We start from the raw sequence: 16114 nt of genomic DNA on the forward strand, positions 1-16114 counted from the left end.
CACTGTATTTCACGTACTCCTGCAGCTCTTTAATTAAATCTTTCTGGCTTTGCATTAACGTTACTCCTGTAAAATGCGTTTTCAGAGGAATGCAGAGAAACAACGTGCAAACGGCTGCATTGTTGCTTACTGTGCAGATCATAATTTAAAACATATTAATTTTTGCATAACATTAAGTGTGCATTAAAATTGCACCTATTTAATGATCATAAATCTGCACGGTGCAGTATTTGTCTCTGTGTATGTGTGTGTGCTTCGTGTTCCTTGTAACTCGTGGCTGGCTGATGTTGCATTGTATGGATTTACTTTATAGGATTAACCCTTTGGGTCATCTTTGACTTGTTTTCAATAAAGAATATGCTATAAATATATTTCCTGTTACAAAATATACAACATATGCAGAGTGATTTCAATGCAAAGACTTCACGTTTTTGAATAACTCTTGTGGGGATCTGATGTGCAAGTCAAGTAATTGCAATGTTTTATTTTGAGAGGGTTAATAAAATGTTAATCTATATGGTTACCAAACAGCATGTTGTATTTACACGTACAATAGAGAATATTGAGTTCAGTAGCAGTTTTCTTTCTTTCTTTCTTTCATTTATATATATATATATTCTTTCTTCTTCAGTAGCTGTTTTCTGAAGGGAGAGGGTATGAAAGGGTTACATAATACGAGTTTTCCCAGGCCTTGGCAAAGCCGCCGCACGCCCATTGGTCGATCGCTGTGACGTATCTCCCCACGCGCTGAGCTCGTGCACCAGTTGAGGCCAATGAAGTGCGTACGTGAGCGAGAGCACGTACACGTACTGGAACATACTGAACCCGCGTGCTGCACGTCGGCCACAGATCCGCGTACGTTTCCCAAAGACTGCAAGAGCAGGCGTCACGTGAAGAGGGTCTTTAAACATGACAGCGGTTTTATTATTGTTATTTATTTACTCACCATCGAACGTGAGTATTAAGCGTTACTTACAGAAATTATGTCAAAGAAATACGTTTAAAGTTATTTTAATAGAAATTTTTAAAGGATTTTGTCCCCTGCAGGGTTTCGACATGTTTGGGCAGCTAACATTACGTGTGATCTAATAGAAAAATGTGTTGATAAGCTTAGGATAAATCCATGGTGCAGTCTTTTTGCGCAGCTTGATTTTTATGTTTTTAATAGTGTATTTGTCATTGTGCATAAGCAAAAACATTTATTTACATTAAGAATTTATTAGATAAGGCATGCAAATGAAAGTAATATATGGTAAAACATAGGCGTTGCATTGAAGTATCAGGTTTATGAGGTTTTTCCTAATATTGTAAGAACAGGTTCAAAACAGTGTTCACCTGCTCATGAATCAAAACATCCTTAGTAATGAAACAGACCCCAGATATAAAACATTAATAAATGCAACAACACATTGTCAAAATATATAATTCTGTGGTAAATGCCCCTGTGGTGAATGCTTCATTTTATGTAATCTAATATCTGATGTATTACATAGTATTTTTATTGAGATCTAGTTTTGAGTTCAGTATAGTGTCTATTTAATATATTAATGAAAAAAAGGATGTTTGAAATTAAAAAAAAACAAAAAACAAAAAAAAAACAGTTGACAACCATGTGCGTAGCATATTTTGAAAAATTCTCTACATTTTCTACAAAACGTTCAACTAAAAAAAGCAAAATGTTTATTTTCCCCCGTTTACGGTCATAAAACTTTTACAAAAAGCATACATTGAGTCATTTTTTTCTTTAAATGGTTTCTTGCATGTTTACACTACTAATTAAGTGTACATCATATACAGTTCATCAGTTCAGTACATAAAATATCATGTACAGTTGTTTAACCGCTTATTTCTTTAAAAATAAAAATTTTATTATCTTATTTTAATGATTAAGAATCTCAGCCTCTAAATGCCTTCCTAACAGTTAAAAAAAAGGTAAGGTTATATTTTTTCTAAATAAAAGAAAGTAAATCTCAACAGAACAGGGTGGTTCTGTTGATAAAGAGTCTGTTACTTTACATTTTATAAGATTTTTTTGTAAATCCAATTTATTCACGCACACTGGAATTCATACATTTGTTCAAAACCTAAAAAATATTCACCACCTGATTATATGCAAAAAGTAAAACATACACAGACCAGTCAATCTGAGAGATAAATCTAATATATCGCCACTACTATAAATGTGAATGCAGAATAATTTCACAATACTGGACTTTATTAGAAAAAGAAAGGAAAAATCTTAATTTCTTTAGGTCTCTCTGCCAGTGATGCGGACACTTCTGCTTCTTCTTCAAATGGAGTTTGATGGGCACTTATGGGAGTAAATGCCACAAAGCAGGACTTCAGACCAGCCCCAGAAGGATACAAAAACCTTTTATCTCTGATAAAATCCCCTCAAGTAATGAGGGCTTTTGCTTAGTATGAGCATTTCAGGTTGCATAATAAATACGGTGGCACTCTCTGCAGACTTGTTTCCACCATTTGAGGTCAGAGGTGATGCGGTTTGTCATCTGAGTGGGGGGAAAAAATATATTAAGAGGGTACTTATATATATACACACAAATGTTTGTATTATCAAGTGAAATTTCACTTAAAGAGTATTATAAACGTAGAACAGGGTCATCCATAGTGCTTACATTTTCTCAGATAGCTTGAAGCGTTACCTAACCCTCAGTTCGTTGTCCCGGCCCCGCTGTTTTCTTGAGTTGGTGGACTTGAATCTGCAAAAAAGCAGATATATAGTCATACATAAGACCATCATGTATATTTCTCATGTGTGGTGAATTGTGAAGCATTTTCACTGGGTTTGAATTACTCTCAATCATGTTTTTTGTCCTGGAGAGACATACCCCCAGTGAGAGTGTGACTTCTCCAGGGTCTGTACACGGAGTCACCATTCACAGCCTCTAAACCAACAGAGACCAGATTAAAGTGCTCAAATCTGCTGACTGAGGTTGATAGTATTGCTAAGAGATACACAGCTATTCAGATTCAAAAGAAATTCATTCACAACTCGGTTTACCCATTTCATCATTTGTAATGTCATTAGCAGCAGGGTTTTGTCTTTCACCACTTGAATTGTCCATTCTCGCCTGTTCAATTAAGAATTGCACTTGAGTACAAGATATACATCACATTTATATAATATTTTATAGAAATATTGCAAGTATGAAACCGTAATATTGTGAATTTATTTTACAATAAAAAACGTATGTATTTTACATGCATGCATTTCCATTTAGGTTTCACAAAGTATGACACTCACCACGTTCACAAGTGTGGATGCTTTCTGCTCGGGTGCGCTGCTTCGGTCTAACTCAAATGATTCTCTGCAAAGCAATAAATCAGTATGTAGTGTTGTCATGCTACTGGTGATTTTTTTTTTGCACTGAATGGGTTTAGTCTTTTGTATAAAACACAAAAGTAACTTCACTGCAGTTTTCCTACGAACCCAATTTATGACACTAAACAAGAATTACTGCCAGTGCAATAAAGTGTTAAGCCTAACGTTTATCCCACATGCACCAAAGTTCTTGACTGCCCTCTGGTGGCCGAGATTAAAAGCACCGCTGAGGGTACATCGCCAAATAAATGAATATTAATATGAAAATATAAAAATTATATTGGATTAATAGTAAGCTTTTTTAAACATAAAAAAAATTAGAACACAACTAGAAATCCGTGGTCAAGTTGTATTAACAACATTGTTCCAGAACAGTTCAACCCAAATATTCAGATGTTTGCATTGCATTTTATGGATGACTATTTTTTAAGGACTACAATGCTGGCTGTTCTGATTCACAAACTGTAAGCACGTTTTCTTCACACACACACACACGTGACATCATATAACTTGATAAATAAATATTATTTGAATTTACATCTCACACAATTCAATGCACTTTGAATGGATCGCTTTTCAGAACGATGAGCTTAGTAGAAATTGATGCATTTCAGAAAGGCAGGACAGAGAGAAGAAATAATAATGTACATTGTGGAAAATGTGTTTTCTGAACCTTAAACCGCAGAAACATTTCATTACACCAATTACACAAAATTTTCTTTTTAGCAACATCATATGAACCCTTTAAATCTCATGGGAATATTTGTAGCAATAGCCAAAAATACATTGTATGGGTCAAAATGTATTTCTCTTTTATGCCAAAAACCTGATCCTGAAGATATTTTATAAATACTGTTAATGTGTCAACTTTATTTTTGATTAGTAATATCCATTGCTAAGAATTTAATTAGGACAACTTTAAAGGCAATTTTTTCTAATAGTTTAGAATGCAAAATTTTCAAATAGTTGCTTCTTGGGCAAATATTATCTTCAAATATTATTTTCGAAATCGAAAAATGTACCCTTATGACTGGTTCTGAGGTCCAGGGTCACATATATCATCAGTATGCGGACAGTATGCATAGACTTCATAGAGTACAGTCTCACAATATACCGCCTATTTGCTTGGGCTCTTTTTCATGTATTCTTATGTTAAGCATGATCTAGTATGAGTAAGACGCTGCTCTCGTGTTTTGTGACAGAGCCACATTCCTGCCTCATTCCTTACAATTTTCCACAGTAGAAAGACCTGATGTCTAGGAATGTGGCTTACAGCAACAGAGTGGGTGATTTGCTGCTACATACTGTACCTATAGGACATGTATAGTTGCCCTTTTCGCCTGACTTCATCTTTTGAGGCATGCTTTTTTGTAACTAACTTCCATCAAAATCTTTTAAAGGTCACTCAGAAACCACTCACTTTTTACAGCTTGCACAGAGAACGAGGAGTGCGATGCTAACGATTAAGAGGATGGCTATGGAGAGAAATGCAGCCTCTGGTTGCTCTGTGAACGCCCATTCTACCAGATCAGTGCTGATCGGTGCCATGATTTTGATACCTACAGGAAAACAGATCAGATATTGAACACATTATTTCATGTACATATACACTGGAACAAAAAAAAATGGTGTAGAAAATATTTTCACTTAGAACCTGAAATTTTCATAAAGAATGGCAAAAGTGGCGAGTAACACTAAAATGTGAAATTCTTAAGTAGAAAATTAACTACATTAATATGATGCACATCTACAATACTTGATTACAGCTTGTAAAAATGGATCCTCTACTCATTACATTGGCAATTATTTTAATTATACACTTTGTATACAGTATTGTTCAAAATAATAGCAGTACAATGTGACTAACCAGAATAATCAAGGTTTTTCGTATATTTTTTTATTGCTACGTGGCAAACAAGTTACCAGTAGGTTCAGTAGATTCTCAGAAAACAAATGAGACCCAGCATTCATGATATGCACGCTCTAAAGGCTGTGCAATTGGGCAATTAGTTGAATTAGTTGAAAGGGGTGTGTTCAAAAAAATAGCAGTGTGGCATTCAATCACTGAGGTCATCAATTTTGTGAAGAAACAGGTGTGCATCAGGTGGCCCCTATTTAAGGATGAAGCCAACACTTGTTGAACATGCATTTGAAAGCTGAGGAAAATGGGTCGTTCAAGACATTGTTCAGAAGAACAGCGTACTTTGATTAAAAAGTTGATTAGAGAGGGGAAAACCTATAAAGAGGTGCAAAAAATGATAGGCTGTTCAGCTAAAATGATCTCCAATGCCTTAAAATGGAGAGCAAAACCAGAGAGACGTGGAAGAAAACGGAAGACAACCATCAAAATGGATAGAAGAATAACCAGAATGGCAAAGGCTCAGCCAATGATCACCTCCAGGATGATCAAAGACAGTCTGGAGTTACCTGTAAGTACTGTGACAGTTAGAAGACGTCTGTGTGAAGCTAATCTATTTTCAAGAATCCCCCGCAAAGTCCCTCTGTTAAAAAAAAAAGCATGTGCAGAAGAGGTTACAATTGGCCAAAGAACACATCAACTGGCCTAAAGAGAAATGGAAGAACATTTTGTGGACTGATGAGAGTAAAATTGTTCTTTTTGGGTCCTAGGGCCACAGGCAGTTTGTGAGACGACCCCCAAACTCTGAATTCAAGCCACGGTACACAGTGAAGACAGTGAAGCATGGAGGTGCAAGCATCATGATATGGGCATGTTTCTCCTACTATGGTGTTGGGCCTATTTATCGCATACCAGGGATCATGGATCAGTTTGCATATGTTAAAATACTTGAAGAGGTCATGTTGCCCTATGCTGAAGAGGACATGCCCTTGAAATGGTTGTTTCAACAAGACAATGACCCAAAACACACTAGTAAACGGGCAAAGTCTTGGTTCCAAACCAACAAAATTAATGTTATGGAGTGGCCAGCCCAATCTCCAGACCTTAATCCAATTGAGAACTTGTGGGGTGATATCAAAAATGCTGTTTCTGAAGCAAAACCAAGAAATGTGAATGAATTGTGGAATGTTGTTAAAGAATCATGGAGTGGAATAACAGCTGAGAGGTGCCACAAGTTGGTTGACTCCATGCCACACAGATGTCAAGCAGTTTTAAAAAACTGTGGTCATACAACTAAATATTAGTTTAGTGATTCACAGGATTGCTAAATCCCAGAAAAAAAAAATGTTTGTACAAAATAGTTTTGAGTTTGTACAGTCAAAGGTAGACACTGCTATTTTTTTGAACACACCCCTTTCAACTAATTGCCCAATTGCACAGCCTTAAGAGCGTGCATATCATGAATGCTGGGTCTTGTTTGTTTTCTGACAATCTACTGAACCTACTGGTAACTTGTTTGCCACGTAGCAATAAAAAATATACTAAAAACCTTGATTATTCTGGTTAGTCACATTGTACTGCTATTATTTTGAACAATACTGTACATACAAGTCTTTATCATAATGTATACATTTTAAGGAGTGGATATCGTAATTTTTTTTTGTGCCTGATTGCTGCTTTACCCATAAAAGAAGGGATCTATTTAAAAATATATTCAGAATCCTGTCACAAAAGTTAGCTACAAACTTATAAAATTCAAAAGCTCATGAAGCACATTGGTCACCACAGAAATTTTTTTTCATGTTTCCACTGGTATTACCAAAAGTTTTCCAAAACTGCAATTAAGCGATTAAACTGTTCTCAAGTCGTCACAGTTCACTTTTGATAAACCAGATTGTTCTTCTCTTAAGGGCTCTTAAATATGAAACACCAGACATTGTTCACCTAAAAATTAAAACTCTCAAGTACTGAAGTTTTCAAGTTCCAAAACAGTGCGTCACAAAAATACTATAAAAGTAGCATAAAACTGAGTCTTCTCAGGCCATAAGAAGGCTTTGCTCAAGCATGATGCCTGACATGCGAATGAATCTTTCATTTGAGTCAGACCTTTTGAATGAATTGGTTGGTCCAGTGCAGAAAAAAAAAAAGAAAAGTAGTCTTAAACTGGATCTGACTGAGCCGGATCTGGAGTTAAATAAATTACTAGATTTGTAGTGTTTAACAGCTCACTAGGGACGAATACCTTCATTGAAAAACCATGTAAATTTCAGTCCGTTTCTCACACAAATCTAACTTATGGCTTCAGAAGACTTGGAATATAGCGCAAGAGTGGTATGGACTATTTTTATGATCTCATGATGTTTTCATTTCCTTTTTGAAGCTCCAAGTTTTCGTAGTCATGTAATAAGTGCGCTGCCTGGAATAACCAGAACCAAAATGTTTTGTTCCACAAAAGAATGTAAATGATACAGGTTTGGAACAAAAAGAAGGTCAATACTGTCAATGATGAGAGAATTTAAATTTTTGGGTAAACTGTTACATAAAACATAGAAGGCACATTCTAAGAGTTTAATATTGCTTATTTACTATCCATATAAAACTTTAGCTGGGATCGTTTTTTTAATGATAATGGTAAACCCTCTTTCTTGGTGGTTATACTGTAATGACATGTCTTTAACATATAATTATAAATACAACAGAACTACAGGTACGGTAGGTAAACCTCACCCCAAAACCAAAATAACACATGGAACAGGTTCCTGACCAAAACTTAGAGATGCACCTGCTCTTAGTCATTTACAAACAGTAAAAAAAAAAAAACTAAAAAAAAAAAAAGGCAAAAAAATTAAACACCACACCTCCCCCAGTTTCGCTGTTCGATTATTACGCTCATTGAAGAAGAATGTAAGACCAAAGAAACTTTCTTAAAGAGACAGAAACTAAATAATTAACTATATAATAAGATAAATCTCCATAGTGACAATGACCTAGTCAGGATTCATTTTAATAGAGCATAACAGGTGCAAAATATGAGCAAAAATATAGCGGGGAAAAAAGGATAAATTACCTATACAGATAATTCAGTGAGCTCCTTCTGTCAGTGAACTCTTGTTTGAAGCCTTCAGATGCAGTCCTCCTCTACTCTTGTATCCTACATATCAGTGCAGACAACAGACATCCTTCAGCCAGCTCCTGTCAGCGTAACACTGACTTTACCTTCCTGACAGTAAGGGAAAAATGAGCTTTGACAAGCCACATTTCCACATTCTTTCAGTCGTTTTCACATCAGATAGACTGCTAATCACTCATTGACTCCTGATGCACATTCCTCCCTCTCACCCACTTTCAGATGCACGTAGCCTACTGATATCCACTTTCAGAATCAAAACACTTCATGAATGACGTTCTATCATAAATACCCAAAAAATGTTTGTTTATTAATCAGAAATTAAATCTGATAAGTACAGAACATTACTGTAATGAAGGGACTTACTATTCCATTTAGCTGCTCCTCATTCAGAAGAGTTTTTAGTGTAACTAATAGAAAATTTGCATTTACACAAATTAAAAGGCATACTGGGAACCCTGGGAACATTTTTAAATAATTTTCTTGCCTTTGACACTCATTTCCAGATAAATGTAATTTGCATTTGATAATGGTGTAATGTTAGGATATAGATAAAACTACATTATATATCTCATTATTCCAAAGTCCTATCCCACACACACAAAAAAAAAAAAAAAAATTCCCAAATGTAATTGTGGAACTTACCTGTATAATATAAAAACTGATTAATAATTTAATTTTAAAAGAATTACAACATTTTAATGTAATAATTACAGACTTTTATATAAAATATATTTTGGCATTTGGTTTTATATCCAGTGCTAATATAAAAGTTTAAGCTGAAGTACTAAAATTACAATAATATTATTTACTGTAATATTAATATAAGTTGTAAATTACTAAACAATACACAAACACACACACACACACACGTTGCTCATACATAAAAATTCAAATTTTTTGAAAGCCAACTCAAAATATGAATACATACTATAGTATATAAGAAATACTAAAATAACAACAACAAAAAATCTTGATATTTTAAATATTTTTGCTGAATAGTTTGTGGAAACACCTATAGTCAATTCCCATTGTGACAACATGCCCCACCCCATTACCAATCAATTTATGTTCAATGAACTGCACATTTGTTCATATGCAATAATGGTTGGAATTTTCAATAGCCTTTTTCTAGTTAAACAAAGTTTGTGCAAAAAAATAAATAAATGTATATGGGGCAGACAGAGTGGAAAAGAGTGAAAATGTAGTCTGCCGTCTCGATCTCTTCTTTATGCATGAATGGTGCGGTTCAAAACTGCGTGCTGAAAAGGTGATTTATGAGTTTACCCAACCCATTGCTCCAGGGTGATTGTCCCTAAACATGTACTGCAAGTTGTTTTAGATAGAAAAGATTTACTAAATGAAGACTAATGCAATGTAATATTGTGGACTATTACATAAAAATCCAAATGTTGTTACTGATAGTGAAGGCATAACGTCATCTCTCTGTCTGAAAGCAGATCCTCAAGCTGATCAGAAACATTATGGGATGTGAAAAGATTTGGTACTAGAACCTTAAATCTGATCTATGATTGGCCGTATATTTTATGTTACATCTCACTAATCGATCCACAAGATGAAAGCAAGTTTTCTCTGCACACCAGCATGCAGTGTCATGCCTCTCACAATTTTGCATATCACAGTCAGCCAGGTAACCACTTAGAAAAAAAAAGCACTTGCATCCAACTAGGTCTCTTTTGTTATAGTGTGAATATTTCATCCTTGCTGCAGCTGCTTGTATGCGGTCAATGTGACCGGCCAATGCAATGCAAAGGGCTCCGATGATTGTTAGGGGGAAAAGCACCTCCAGTAACCACAGCTGACTCCAGATGGGTGGGCATCTTTTGTGAGAGCATGACACATGCACACTCTGTACTTACAGAAGCTTATGGAGTTTGCCTGCCGTGCACGTGTGCTAGACGCAGCCCAGACAGCAGCAAATCAGCTGTTCACACAATCTCCCTCAGGATGAATTTCTGTTTCACACTCGGTCTCGCGCTCTCAACCAGTCTATTCCCTGTTAGAGATGCACTGATCAGCCGTTGGATGGAGTGGAAGACTTGTGCACAGGGAACACAGATGCTCTACATGTATTAAACGGACACACACACACACACACACACACACACACACACACACACACACACACTCACTCACTGTAAGATGCCAGCTCATCTGAGCCTGACAGAGCAGGAACGTGCGTGGAGGAAGACGGCAAGGACAGCAGAGCTGGGTCTCGCTGCATTTTTGGAGAAAGGACAGATGAATATGTGCGACACTGCGAGGAAGCAGAGAGGTTGGTGAGATGCAGACGATAAATATGACATTCATTAACCCCATCTGCTAATTCAGAGCTCAAAATAAACTGCACACAACTTTGACAGAGCATGTGCATCTTAAAATTCTGGAAACAAACATATATAGATCCTTTTATGTGGCATAAGCTGTTAGACCCATCTGAGTACATATACTAAATAACAATACACTTCTTCATGGTAAGCTCAGTGACATTAAGAACGGGTTATGCTTGTGTGTGATGATGCTAGCTGTGCGTAAGGGGTTTATAAGGGTCTCTCATCACATGATAGATGTCTGTTACACAACGCCCCCGATGTCAAGTTCTTCTGCTTTAATTTTCTTAGACCAAGTGACTATTATATGCTAGCAAATTCTGCAGCTCTGATATGTTCTGCATCAGTCATGCTCCACACTTCACCCCTCGATATCATTGTTGTGGTGATCTGGAGTGTGAAGTTCACCATCTCCACATACTCTCAGTCAGGCACTGAATTTGTTGTTCTACACAGAAAGAGTAAAACAAATGTTGCCTTTGTAATGGTCTACAAGCCTTTTGCTGTCTTGATTCAGAGGACAAAGTCAAAACTGGCATGAGACAGGCCTCATGTACACCTCTATATCTGCCTTTTGGCCCTTAAGTGAGTCAATGGGATTCTTACTTGCCTGAATAACAATGAAACCAATGTGTCACTCAAAGGGCTTAAGTAACATCCTTGCATGGTTATTTTTTCAAGAATTTGTAAAGACAAAGAGCTCAATCATGAAGGCTTCCTCTATGCTATGCATTCTTCATTGTCATAATGCTGTAAATCATCACACCCCTTACCTTCTAATCTACCTGTCTGCTTTTCAAACTGGGCTGAAGAGTTTGCTAAATTTCAGCAGTGTTTAAAGACCAAAACACTAGAAGACTTTCATGTTTGGTGTTCATTTATCTTTTTTCTATTTCTGAGCACTAAGTAAAAAAAAGCCTCTTTTATTTTTATTTTTCAGATTCCAGATCTGATGTGAAACCCACAGCCCTGGAGCAAAAAAGAAAAGCATGTGCTCCACTGAACATTACATCAGCACAGATTATCAACAAACGAAATGGAAACAACACAGGTCTTAAATAGCTAATATTTATCCATCAATTCAATTTGCATTTTCCTATCTCAAACCTTTAGTACCTGATATACTGCTGCCATAGACACAATGTCAACAACGATTGTCTTTAAAGCTGAATCTTCCCAGTTGCTCATTTGTCTCATTCATTCCAACAAAGTTTATTATGTGCTGCATGACAAATTTCAATTTTATAAATGTAGAGTCAAATGTGCTAAAAGTGGATGAGATACTGCGATTGGCCCGTGAACGGAGAGAGGCGCATCAAAAACAGCTGGGTATTTTTCTTACTCTGAACATATAACATTATTACCAATTGAAGAACAAACGGAAAGCTTTATTAAGTTTTTCTTGGTGTACCTGGACTGTAGTGCTGCGTGAGCACGGCTGGCTGGCAAAGGAAGAGAGGGCCAAGCAGTTCTACGAGAAACATCTCGTAGGAGCGACGGAAGAAGTTAGAGGAGCGGGAGCAGAAGCAGGATACACAGAAGCAGGAAGACGATGGAGAAAACTCATAAGACCAAACCGAAAACTGGTCACTGCTCACGAAGGGTCACCAAGAATAAAATCAATAATAGTGAATATTTAAATGCACGATTCAAAAAGCAATAACTGGTGCTAAAACACTCTTCTAGCCTTGCATCTATTTTCCCAACTCCCTTTCTGACCTCCCTTTCTGAATTTTCCTACTTCTCATGCTCATAAAACCCATTTCTTTGTACTCATTCACCCATAAAAAAAAAAACAAACATACGTCTTCAGTTGTTCATATTTGTCGTCGTTCAGGCTCATGTCATACCACGAACTCCAGCACTACACGAAAGCCCCAGGTGCATTGTGGGAAAGTGCCAAACAGGCTTGCAAGCTCAAGTCCAAATTTCACCATCCGCAGAACCACCAACAGAGAGCTGGTTAGAGACCACAATCATTTTTAAGCTATTTGGTTAAATATAAAATTAAACAGTTCTTCGCTGCATGACATACTGCATGTGGTTTTTACAAAAAATATTTCAGGTGGCAAAAGGTGATCCTGAGGGACAGGACTTGAAAAAGCCACAACTACAAGCAACAATCCATGAAATCAAGCCCAAACTGGACACAGCTCCACCAGAAAATAAAGTCCTCCCAACATCATGGTACATATTATATATTTCTACAGAACAATCTCTTAGACTTCAGCAAGTCATTCCATTTTATATCACTGCTGTCTAGGATATCAAATCAATATCAAAGCTGCACTATATGGTAGTAATTTTCAGGTTTGTGTCATTCGTTCTTGCATGTCATGCAGAAGATCAACGAAAAAGCACAATTGACTAAAGAAACAACTCCAGAAGTAACTTGCAATTTTACGTTCCAACCACAGAGGGCGACAGAGGCGCTAAAATTATGTATTACAGCTTTTTTTACTTTCTTTAAAGGAATGAGTGAAATCAAACTTTCCTCAAACTCTCAAATTTATACTTTTGGACATTATGACCCGTTCTTGCTTTATTTACCCATTTCCAAGGCTGCAGAACAGATCACATTTCAGACAAGTCACATTTAAACAAGACAGTTTGCCTCCACTGCCAAAAGAGGAGGATCTAGAATCTGCAGAAACACCTGCTCAGTGTCTGCAAGATAACCAACTCCAGACGAATCCAGCTACTAATGGGCCTCTGAATCCCATTCCTAATGGTAAGTCAAAGACTTGCTCAGACACATTTTGCAATAATTCACACATTTTTATTATATTAATAATTCAGTTTAGTGTACTATGGAACAAACAAATAAATTGCAAGTCAACAAAACTATTAAATAACAAATAAAATACCCCCCCCCCCCCCAAAATCAGCATTAAGAAACATTTTTAACAATATATACATTCACATTTTGTGTTATTTCATAGTTTTGTTGACTTGCAATTTATATGTTTGCTCCATAGTACAATAACTTAGTAGCAAAAAGGTTCTAAACTGAATATATACATTTTATACATTAATTAATACATATAAAATTCCTCTCTCTCTACTCTTTCACTTTTAGGACCAAGTCAGACTGGTGACGGGGCTCAAGTCAGACCTCCTGCTTGGACTACAGACGCTGAAGAGGCCACTTGCCTGCTGACGGAGAAAAGGAGACAAACCTGACTCCAGAGAGAGGAGGAAGAGGAACAGACTGAAGCAGGAGATGGAGAGGGTTTATTTTATTATTCTTACCTTTCCACTATCAGTGAATCTTGCTCTCTTTTGTGTCTTAGTATTTCACAAATGCTTTTGATTATAAATGTTAATTTGTATTTGTAAAATGAAACCCGTAAGACCTCCGTTCATCTTCAGAACACAGTTTAAGATATGTGCGCCATGAACGTGCTCACAACAGAACAGGAAGAGAAGACAATGCTGAATAAAGTCGTAAGTTTTGTTATTATTGGACCAAAATGTATTTTTGATGCTTCAAAAAAACCTAACTGACCCTCTGATGTCACATGGACTACTTTGAAGATGTTTTTATTACCTTTCTAGACACAGACAATATACCATACACACAGCTTCAATGGAGGGACTGAGAGCTCTCAGAGTAAATCTAAAATATCTTAAACAGTGTTCCGAAGATAAACGGAGGTCTCACGGGTTTGGAACAACATGAGGGTTTAAATGACATAATTTTCATTTTTGGGTAAACTAACCCTTTAAGATTGTTTTAAAAAAAAAAAATATTTAAATAAATGCTGTTCTTTTGAATGAAAGGATCCTAAAAAAAAGAAATATTAAAAAATTTAAAAGCAGCTATATTTTCAACACTGATAATAATACATTTTTTGAACACCAAATCAGCATATTATACTTATTTCTGAAGCATCCTGTGAGACTGAAGACTGGTGTAATGATGCTGAAAATTCAGCTTTGCATCACAGGAATAAATGATATATATTTTTTCATTAAAATTGTAATTTCACTATATTTTTTATTGTTATTATTTCAATCAAATCAACCTTGGTGAGCATCATAAAAATAAATCATACAAACCCCAAACCTTTGAATGGTTATATCTGTGTATTAGTTTTGCAATGCTGCTATTAAACTGTTCCAAATAAAAACACCCACCCACAAGCCCTTTTAATAAATGAAAATTATGTGCTCTCGTCTGACTTATAAACATTACTATAGTGTGCTGGTGTCTGCTGACCTTGTGCAATGATAGAGGCTTTTGCAGATATGGCGTAATAAAGATGTAAACAGTTGTATTCCTTTTTTATTGGTGTAAGTAAATACGATTTTTAAAAAAACTGCTGGTTGTAGGAGTTTATGTAACCATTTTTTTTTTTTTTTTTTTTTTTTTTTTTTGAGTATTTTGACATTGTATAAAAACACTATTAAACAGGAATAACCATCACATGTCCCGCTGAGGAAATTGAGAGAGAACTGAATGTACTTGTACCCAGAAAACGTTGTTACATGTTTGGTAAATGGTGACAAACCTCAGGTGAGAAGAATCCTGAGATGGCATGCGGTTCAGTATAATAATATTCAGATCTTTTACTAGTTAACTGAATATGAATTCAACGGATTATGGCAAAAATGTGACGTTATTGTACAACGTTAATGGTTCTATGAAAACATCCCGAGTCTCAGACAGGCCAAAATGCCCAATTTAACTTCACGTTAGATAATAATTTATCTAGTTTATCTAATCGTCCAAAAAGATTGGATTTGTGCCTCTAATTCTCAAATAAATAAATAAATAAATAAATGGGACGAATTGGTCCCTATTCCTGGAAAGTGCCACATGCATCCATAAACAGACACTGAATCTCGGTGGATTGAATTTTTGCAGCATTTACCAGATTTTGTGGGATTAAAGGGAGTTTGGACAACATTTGGTTGAATCATCCCAGCAAAGCCGCATCAGAGACACAAATGCATCGCTGTTTGAAGACTACAGTGGAGTTCACAAGTAAATTTGGGCTAATTGCGTCACCTGTCCACAGCTGCTGATTGACACTCTTTGAGTCGACCAACTGTGAGCCGTATATGTTACCTCATATTGGTTTAAGATGATGAACATGAAGTATCTCAAATAAATCTCTCTGACAGAAGTTTTATGTGTTTATATATCCAGGTATATTAAACTGAGGCGTGTCGACAGCCTGATTAAAACGACGTGTACAGTTATAAACAAACGTAGATGTTCGAGTCCAGCAGGTGGCGCTACAAGGCAATAAACATTTCCAGTATTCCCTGTGACTAGACTAAATTTAAGGTTTGAAAATTGTTTCAACATTGTTGCAACATTGTCTTTCAAACACATTAAAATTCACAAACTTTTTTTGTCATCTGATCCTCTTTCACCTAAAAAATTTACTTGAAGTAAACCTGAGATTTTAAAAATAAATAATATA

The sequence above is a fragment of the Carassius gibelio genome, chromosome A17 (assembly GCF_023724105.1).
Source record: "Carassius gibelio isolate Cgi1373 ecotype wild population from Czech Republic chromosome A17, carGib1.2-hapl.c, whole genome shotgun sequence".
Taxonomy (NCBI): domain Eukaryota; kingdom Metazoa; phylum Chordata; class Actinopteri; order Cypriniformes; family Cyprinidae; genus Carassius; species Carassius gibelio.